Source organism: Spea bombifrons, chromosome 2 (assembly GCF_027358695.1).
Source record: "Spea bombifrons isolate aSpeBom1 chromosome 2, aSpeBom1.2.pri, whole genome shotgun sequence".
NCBI classification, from domain to species: Eukaryota; Metazoa; Chordata; class Amphibia; order Anura; family Pelobatidae; genus Spea; species Spea bombifrons.
In genome coordinates, this window is record NC_071088.1 from 44,525,479 (window position 1) to 44,535,909 (window position 10,431).

The following is a 10,431-nucleotide window of genomic DNA, read 5'->3' on the forward strand; positions in this document are numbered from 1 at the left end:
CCAGATCCCCCGCAGGGGACCTGGATCCTCCTGTCTCCCCACCCCATTTAACACCCCCCCCCACACGCACACACCGGTACCGGTGCTTCCTGCTGTATTGCCGGGGCAGCGGGTTGACGTCTACGCGATGTGCGTAGAGAACGTCCGCTGCAGTCGGAAGGAGGTGTGGCTAGCAGCGGGGGTTGTCTGCGTCCACGCGCAGACCTTCCCCGAGTGTCAGAGATCAGAGTTCCCCGCACCGGTGCTGGGGGACTCTGATCTCTGACAGCCGGGGAAAGTATGCGCGACGGACGCAGACAAACCCCCACTGCAAACTCCACCTCCTTCCGGCTGCAGCGGAAGGAGACGTCAACCCGCTGCCCTGGCAATACAGCAGGAAGCATCGGTACCGGTAAGTAAGTGTGTGTGTGTGTTAAATGGGATTTCTGGAATGCCTTATACCCCTATATGCCACTCTGGCATTTAGGGGGTTAAAATGCATGTTATGGGGCATATAGGGAGGTATAAGGCAATATTCAGATTTTGGGGGTATAAGTTAATATTCAGATTTTGGGGGGTCGTCTTATAATCAGGGTCGTCTTATAATTGAGCAAATACGGTATTTAGCAGGTTTTTGTCATTAGCTTTTATAGATGACTAAAAAAAATTCAAATAAAACAGACTGCTTTTTTAAATTTTTCATCATATTTTATTATCTCCTTTTATAAGAAATTATATGATATCACAAGAATGGTATCTGAAGAAAGCAATAAATACCTCGTGTGGGTAGACTAATTGGGAGAGGAGAAAATCACAGCTGGGGTGCAGGTTGGCAAAGAGAAGAAAATATAAAAGAGGCATCTCAGTTTTTATTAAATATGAAATAGTTTACATGAATTAATATTTACTACTAAAATGCACACACGCAGAGAGAGAGAGACACGCACACGCAGAGAGAGAGACACAGAAAGTGAGAGAGAGAGAGAGCCACACACACAGAGAGAGAGAGAGCCACACACACACACACAGAGAGAGACACACACACACACAGAGAAAGAGAGAGACACACACACACACACACACACAGAGAGAGAGAGGGAGAGAGCCACACACACACACACAGAGAAAGAGAGAGACACACACACACACACACAGAGAGAGAGGGAGAGAGCCACACAGAGAGAGAGAGAGAGCCACACACACAGAGAGAGAGAGCCACACACAGAGAGAGAGAGCCACACACAGAGAGAGAGAGAGCCACACACACAGAGAGAGAGAGCCACACACACAGAGAGAGAGAGCCACACACACAGAGAGAGAGAGCCACACACACACACACAGAGAGAGAGAGCCACACACAGAGAGAGAGAGAGCCACACACACACAGAGAGCCACACACACACAGAGCCACACACACACAGAGAGCCACACACACACACAGAGAGACACACACACAGAGAGACACAGAGAGAGAGAGAGAGACAGACACACACACACAGAGAGAGACACAGAGAGAGAGAGAGACAAAGAGAGACACACACACAGAGAGACATAGAGAGAGAGAGAGAGACACACACACAGAGAGAGACACACAGAGAGAGAGAGAGACAAAGAGAGAGAGAGACACAGAGAGAGAGAGACACACAGAGAGAGACACAGAGAGAGAGAGAGAGAGAGACACTGAGTGGATATGAATGCATTCTCAGCTGAACAGTGATTTAAATCTCCAATTCTATGGCGATGCTCACAGACAGAGCTCTGCAAAAATCAAATAATACGGGATTTATCTTAAAGATTCAAGTTTTCTTCTGCCTCCAGAATGTTCTCCGTTTTCAGTAACTGCAAAGACTGCAGCATTCTGTCAAAGCTTCATCCTCACATCCCACTTTACAATAGCTACACACAGTACAATCATCACAGCGCGCTTCCAATCATCTGCATTTCCTGTTTAGCAGCTTCCTGTCGTACTTTCTACAATGTGACCATGGGTAGGAACTAACTGTGCTCTTTCCTGTCAGCCAACCACCCGAGACGGGTCAATGGAGAAACCGGAAGTGCAGTTTTAACAGCATCCGTTCCCCGGTAGTAGTTTGACAGCTTTGTATTGAATAATACTTGTGAAGATGGCGCTTCGGCCAGGAGCTGGAGCCGGTGGTAGCGGCGGAGGCGGCAGGTGAGAGTCTTTAAGGCATTTGTTACTTTGATGTAGGTCGCGGTGTATGTTTTACCTGCTTTAACTTTAACAGTGTTTTGATGCTGAATGTAAAGATAGATTACATTATATGAGGCGGTAAATACATAAACATTATGTTATCGATTTATTTTTACTAGTTTTTTGGAGGTTTGCAAAGCTTGTTATGAGGGTTTTATGTAAGAGAGGATACGTTGCTGAAGCATGGAATGCTGCTCGATGCGTTGGAATGTGGATGTAATGGAATATTGTGTCACTGAGGCTGGGCGCCGGTAATACTATATGGCACTCATTAATTATATAGTACAGGGTGTTACAGAGTAAAACGAATGCTCCCAAGTAGATCATGTAGAAAGTTGTTGCATTTACAGCAGTCTACATGTGTGCATTCCATGAACTGTTTTCTGGGCTCTTCATTTTATTCTGAAAAGCATGTAAGTAGCATGTGCTCTCATCATACAAACTATATGTAGAAATGTAGTTTTGCTCTAGGATTGTATTTTGTTTTGTGTAATAAAAAACTGCTTATTAGGCAAACTTGTTAAGCTTTTGGTGTTAAATTTCAATTTTATTTAATTTAGTAACAAATGGCCTCATATAAAAATGAGGTTTTTATTCGAGGTATTACACCTCGCTGGCAGTACTTGTGGAAGTAGTGAAGGAAAAGGCAGATTGACTAAAAAACACATGAATAAAGTACACTAATTGCTTACTAAAATGTTAAAAAGTGCTTATAAAATGTGAAGTAATGGACACATCTAGAGAGAATCTCCATTCGAGGTGAGAATCCAGAAATGAATACCGGTCGCCTTCATTGTTTATTTGCAGTTGATTTCTATGTGCAGCTTCCCCTTTAAATTTTTAGTCTTGGTTCCTTTGTGATGATTCTCTCACTGTGATGTCATAGAGTGGAGATGCTGTAAAGGCAGCATCCTGCTAACAGTAGTATACATTTAATGCAAGGTCGTGAAGCAGAAGGGAGATTGCAAACCCTGGCTTAACGGCTCGCAAACAAAATGTATCTATTTGGACTACTTTTTTGTTATTTAGCAATGGCAAAAGAAACATATGATATTGACTTACAAAACCTGAAAGCTGTGACCGTCCCCGACCGGCTTAAAGGTGTATCTGTCAAGATGGTTGTAGAATCTTCCCCGTGCAGCACTTCTTGTGGACTTGGTAACAAGAAAGAAAAGCGTTGCATTGTGGGACCATCAGGGAAGAGGGAGGACTGTGAAACCGTCAGCGTATCCTGTGTAGTGAGTTGGATTTGCGGCATGACGAGTTATACTCTGACCGTGGGACAGCCTTTTACTATGAACTGTCTGATTGTGCCTGCTGAAGGGCAATCAAATCAGGGGTTGAATTACTACTGGTACAACACCAAAGGTCAGGTAACAACCCAAGATGACCTATTTCACCCACTCAGAATCAGGTACTTTAACATCACCTTTCCAGCCATCAAGGAGAGCGACGCCGGCTCATACCGTTGCGATGTGCAACACGCATTGGACTTTAAATTAATCAAGCGGGTTTACTATGCCGTCAAGGTGATCCCTCCTAGCCTGGTTAATCTGAACTACGGCAAATCTCTGATGCGTGAAAGTGAGCTGGAAGCAATGGCCGCACAAAAGCAGAAGTTAACCAAGGGCAACCTGTCGGAGAAAGTGAAGGCCATTTTGGAGTCGCACAATTTTATCATTTTTGGCGTCGGGGGTAGTGCTGCCGTCATTGTAGGTGGTGCATTTTGGGGATTTTTCTACCTAATTCGAAAACGCAGACGTAAAAGAAGAACGAATGACGTCGAAGATGGCGTCGACGACGATGATGACAGCGGCGACCATGATGACAGCGTCGACCATGATGACAGCGTCGACAGCGTCGACCATGATGACAGCGTCGACAGCGGCGACCATGATGACAGCGTCGACAGCGGCGACCATGATGACAGCGTCGACCATGATGACAGCGTCGACAGCGTCGACCATGATGACAGCGTCGACAGCGTCGACCATGATGACAGCGTCGACAGCGGCGACCATGATGACAGCGTCGACCATGATGACAGCGTCGACAGCGTCGACCATGATGACAGCGTCGACAGCGTCGACCATGATGACAGCGTCGACAGCGGCGACCATGATGACAGCGTCGACAGCGGCGACCATGATGACAGCGTCGACAGCGTCGACCATGATGACAGCGTCGACAGCGTCGACCATGATGACAGCGTCGACAGCGTCGACCATGATGACAGCGTCGACAGCGTCGACCATGATGACAGCCTCGACAGCGTCGACCATGATGACAGCCTCGACAGCGTCGACGATGATGACAGCCTCGACAGCGTCGACCATGATGACAACGTCGACTATTTGTGATCGGTTTGCCGTTTGGTGTTGAGGAGAAGCAGCCGCCGGCGTTGAGAAGCAGCCGCTGGCGACAATCATGCTGGTCTTCCAACATAACCCCCAGAGTCTGGCTGAAAGGAGGAGAAACGTCCGCAATCTTAACATCGATATAAGTTGACTGATAGCTGTGCTTACTGTCACACGAACTCTTATCATCAACTGCGGAAGATTGTTGTTAAATAAAACTTTTAGTGCATGCTCATTGTTTCATATTTGTACTTGATTTTTAACCTGAAGTAGTAGTAAATATTTTTTTAAATAAGCAAACAAGCATTAAAATAATACAATTATCACAGTTTTAAAAATGGGCTTAATTCTGTGGAAAACAAAATAACAGTAACTTATGGTATTCTCTAAAGAGGACAGTGTTGAGTGGAATGTCAACAAAGAATAATGCATATTAAAGGTACTTTTCCACACATCACTCCCATCTCCCAAAACAACTCAACAAATAAGGCTCTCTTCCCTTTACTGGCCATTACCGTGTTTTTTTTTTGTTAGACTTATTTAATAGGAGGGGCAGCTAAATACTGCTCAAACATAAATTGGTTCCAGTTCAACCCTTCTACCTAACCTTCCTACTCTTGATCCAAAAGTAGAAATATGGAACACTATATGTACAATTCGGTAAATATGATATGACTTGCACTTGACAGCTTGTCCCAAAAACAAATTTTATTAGCTTGGAAGCATTAAAGTTGTAGTTTAAACTCTTCCACTTATTAACTATTAATAACTATTAATTAACTATTAGGAAGTGCCAACACTGCCAGCTTTTCCTAGCCAGAAGGACTGAACTTACTGCATAATGCATAGTTGGATGTGTGAGGAGACTTTGAGAAAGATATTTTGGAACATAGAATTTTGTAGGTAAATCAGTGAGATTTCATATTTTCTTTGGGCTGTTAAAGGGATTTGTTCTCATTTGCAGATTATTCACACTGTTAAAGTTTCAGGAAATAATAAATCTTTGCTCGAATCTGAGTTGGTTGGAGGGGCTTGGGTTTTTTAAATAACAACATTAATTTGAGTCTCTATATGTTAAGTAAATAAATATTAGCACATCTGCCATATTCTTTAGCGTGAAAGCTGGATCACATAACAATAACATTTTCAATGAAGCTTTTTTCCGTTTTTATGGCAACAACCTATCAGCGCCTGCTTTTAGCATATATGCATAGTTTAATATTATTTTGCAGTTAACTTTAGACCCTGTAGCTGCTGTTTTGGTTTGCAGAGAAAACCTTGGTGTAGGTTTATAGATATTCCATTCATGTATGTTCCAAACACATTTCTGTTATCTGAGGATCGCTGTGCTTTAAAGAATGTATTTTTTTTAAAAATGGTGGTCTGTGTCTTTCTTATGTAGTGTGGTAAATCAGAAGATGATGATTTTCAAGATGCCTCTAAATCTGGACCCATTGATATTTCCTTCTCCGATTTCTAGAGTGATATTTCAGTGAAACCAACCACTTCTCAAACTGGCATAAGGTGAGTGATATCTGTTCAATGTTTGCTGAATATACTACACATCTCTCTCTATTCTCTGTATGTGGTGAAATTAGATTTTTCACTGCTACACCTGGATAAGCATACATCTGTGCACCTGTGCAAGGGTGCAAATCATTGGGAATTATACTGAGGACCACAGATCTCCCAAAGCTCATGTGGGCACAAACAAGGACAACCGCTACTATCTGTGTGCCACTGCAAGCCTCGATACACTCCTTAACATAAAAACTCTGATGACATGAGACATGTGGAACAGTGCGCCCAATTGACAGCAACAAGCCACTCGACCCAAAATGTATTAGTTAATAAGCAGGTTATTGTAGGAGGATATTTAAAGTAGGCTGTCCATTCAAAGTTAAAAATAAAGTTTGTAATAATTTAGGGATTATTGCTGAAGATCAGCAATCTATATTTGATGACTACACTTGACAATTTAAGCTAAGCTGACATCTAATTACTATTAATCATATAGTTATCATTTAGTTCTATATATAGTTTTATAATTCATATGCTGATTTTGATTTTTTTAACTGTTCTGCAGGCTTAACTTTATAAATTAGTTTATATACGTTTTAATTTTCTTGCTTTGGTTTTATTAAAAGAAAAAAAATAACTGCTGTAACATACTTGATTAGTTATTTCTTGTGAGAGTGTCATTTTCCTCGGCATCAATGAACTATATACATAAGTCAGGTCTATGTATGAAATATAGTTTCAATTTTGTTTTGTTATTGCAGTTTGTGTTTGAATCTTCTCAACAACAGATCCCCTACAGCAGATGTAACCCTCGTGAGGACAAATGTATTAATGATGAGTGTAGTTTTTTATCGTAATAATGATAATATAGTGTAATAATTATTGAAATACTTTATGAGTATTTAGAAAAACATAATAATTTTAAAAGAATTGTAAAAAAGTAGACTGTCTATGTAAGTTTATTTTAACCCCTTAAAAATAGGGGTTTTTTTACACCACAGGACCAGACCAATGGTTCATGTTTTTACAAAGTTTCTCTGTCTCTCTTTCTCGATTAGTGCAGGCCACACACACTCAGAGTGGATGCCGCCAAATGCTGAAATGTGTTCTACATCAAACTGCCTGTCCTCTATTGCCCCGCTTACTATGGTGTTATAATAAGCAACATCAGCACGGTTGTAAAGCACACCGCCGCTGTACTCTTGAGAGCAGTGGAAACGTGTTCTCTGAAGTGACAAATCTGGATTTGGCAGATGCCAGGAGAACGCTGGTTATCAGAATGCATAGTATCTACGGTAAACATTTAGAGAGATTGCATTTTAGAAATGCTGGGTTTACTGGCACATTTTTATGCATTATTATTTCATACCTTGATTGGTTAGACAGTTATACCGTAGTAGTCGTCTTTGCAGTGACTTCACCGATCTACAACAACGTCACTGAGGAAAGGACAAAACCAGCTGGGTCTGTCTAGTCCAGAGGTGGCCAAACTGTGGCTTTTTAATATTAGTACGTTTAGATGGGAAGGTCTGGACAAAAAAATAAAAAATTGGCAACATGTTTTATATGATAAATAGTATTTTATAATTAATAAGGATATATATTTAGAATATTTAATGTTTTGTCTATTTTTCTGCACAGATTAATTTCTTATATGTATAATTAAAATAACATTATTTAGCAATATTGATAAAATGTGTTAAGGCAGCTGATGTTTATATGTGTGTGTATATATGTATGTACAGTATCTCACAAAAGTGATAACACCCCTCACATTTTTGTAAATATTTTATTATATTTTTTTTAATGTGACAACACTGAAGAAATGACACTCTGCTACAATGTAAAGTAGTGAGTGTACAGCCTGTATAACAGTGTAAATTTGCTGTCCCCTCAAAATAACTCAACACACAGCCATTAATGTCTAAACCTTGGCAACAAAAGTGAGTACACCCCTAAGTGGAAATGTCCAAATTAGGCCCAATTAGCCATTTCCCCTCACTGGTGTCATGTGACTCGTTAGTGTTACAAGGTCTCAGGTGTGAATGTAATAATATATATGCATTTTTAAACAAACACGCAAGGCCTTTGATGAAGCCTGATTGGCAAGCCAAACACTGAAATTCATTCCTTCCGTTGGCGCGAGGTTAAACAAGGAATTTGGAACAATTGTAATATTGATTTGTTTAAGCTGTATATGTGAGTCTTCAGAAGGTGTTCTCACCACTCTGCTCTGTAAGCATTGACTTTTACTTTTGTTTGGAAGAATAAATATATCGTCTTAACGGATGTGCCTCAAATCTTTTACCAGTTTCAACCTTTGCGCTGCAAGATTGAACCCTTTCTTTGCATATTCTGGAAAACCCAACCCTAGACGAATTAAATGTCATAATCTTTCCTCTTTTGTCATTGGAAGAATATTAAATTTGGGCAATAAATTGTGTTGTTTGGGTACACCGGGATGTTCTGTGGTTCCAGTAAGAATGTGAAATAAATAGCAATAAGCTGAAATACTGAAAACATTTGTTTACATGAACAATTGTTTATTTTGTTGAACTGGACCCTGTCAACCACTTAATATAATTATGACACATTATACACACAGCGAGCGTACATATATATGGAAATAATTATACCATTATGTTTTGTCGTTGCCTCTTTGTTGGTGTTGTAGCTGTCTGGGTGCTGTACACACCTGTGTGCTAAGCCAGACTTCCTTCTACTTTGTCTCGGAAAGCATTCTGTGTGTAGTAATAATAAAGGGAAGTGTCAATGTTTAAAAATGGTTTCATGTAGGGCTGCAACAACTAATCAATAAAATCGATAATAATCGATAATGAAATTCGTTGCCTACGAATTTCATTATCGATTAGTTGAATCGATTATTATCGATTATAAAATGAGGGATTTTTCAGAGCAAACGCTCTGAAAAATCCCCCTCATTATATAATCCGTTTTACTGACTCACCGTCTCACAGCAGCAGCTCCTACTTACTCCCCCTCCCTGTAATCACTATGACAACTGGCCCCGCCCCTTCCTTCTCCAGGCCAGAACCACATGGCTGTGACACTCATCTAACTGTAAGTATATATATATATATATATATATATATGTATGTTATATATATATGTTAATATTTGGGCTACTGAAAGTTAGGGGAGGTGGGGGTTAATTTAGGGGCAGTTATGGTTAATGGGGTGTTTAGGGGCAGCTATGGTTAATGGGGTGTTTAGGGTTAATTTAGGGGCAGTTGTGGTTAATGGGGTGTTTGGGGTTAATTTAGGAACAGCTGTGGTTAATGGGGTGTTTGGGGTTAATTTGAGCCAGTTGTGGTTAATGGGGAGTTTAGGGTTAATTTAGGGGATGCTGTGGTTGATGGGGTCTTTAGGGTTAATTTAGGGGATGCTGTGGTTAATGGGGAGTTTAGGGTTAATTTAGGGTAGCTTTGATGGGGTATTTAGAGTTAATTTAAGGGTAGTTATGGTTAATGGGGTGTTTAGGGTTAATTTAATGAGAACTGAGGGTTAATTTAATAAAGTTAACTTAAGGTGCAGTTAGAGATAAAGGGGGGGCAAACTAAGGGGAATCTAAATCCTGGGGGCAGTGAAGTGACATATCTGGGGGTAAAAGGCATATGTGGGGAGGGCAGTGTGGCATGTCTGGGGAGGACGGAGTGATGTATCAGGGTGTATAAAGCGTATCAGGCACAGTGGCATGTCTGGGGGTAGAGTGAAGTGGCATATGTGAGGAGGGCAGGGTGGCATGTCTGGGAAGGATGGAGTGGTCTATCGGGGTATAAGGCGTATCAGGCACAGAGGCATATGGGGGGTAGAGGGGAGTGGCAGATGTGGGAGGTGGCGTGGCAGATGTGGGAGGTGGCGTGGCATATGTGGGAGGCAGCATGGAGTGCTGTGGTAGGCAGCGTGGCATATGTGGGAGGCAGCGTGGCATGTCTGGGAGGCAGGGTGGCAAGCCTGGGCTCAAATGTGCATAAATTGGGGGGGGCTAGTTGGGAAATAAAGACAAGAAATGCATTTTATCAAAGTTTTTTTTATTCTGCTGTTTGTATTTAACATCATTTGTTTATTAAATTATTTTAAATAAATGAAAAATTTACATTAATATTTTTTATCCGATTAATCGAAAAAATAATCGGCCAACTAATCGATTATGAAAATAATCGTTAGTTGCAGCCCTAGTTTCATGTATTTTCTCGACGGTTAACTAGCTCAGTTACCCACTACAAACTCACACTTTTCAACAACAATTCTTTTATGTAGGTGTGTTTTTATAGACTATAAGTTAAACCATGATCAGCAAAAAAATCAAGCAGGTAACCTTTTATAAATGGACAGAACACA

At 41.1% G+C, this 10,431-nt stretch overlaps 1 long non-coding RNA gene across 1 annotated transcript; it reads left to right on the top strand.

Moving 5' to 3' along the window:
- Window positions 1-1,443: 1,443 nt before the first annotated feature.
- Window positions 1,444-7,118, top strand: LOC128474549 (uncharacterized). Its single transcript, XR_008346364.1, has 3 exons — window positions 1,444-2,152; window positions 5,951-6,072; window positions 6,831-7,118. It is a non-coding gene; the product is annotated as an uncharacterized LOC128474549 (long non-coding RNA).
- Window positions 7,119-10,431: the final 3,313 nt, after the last annotated feature.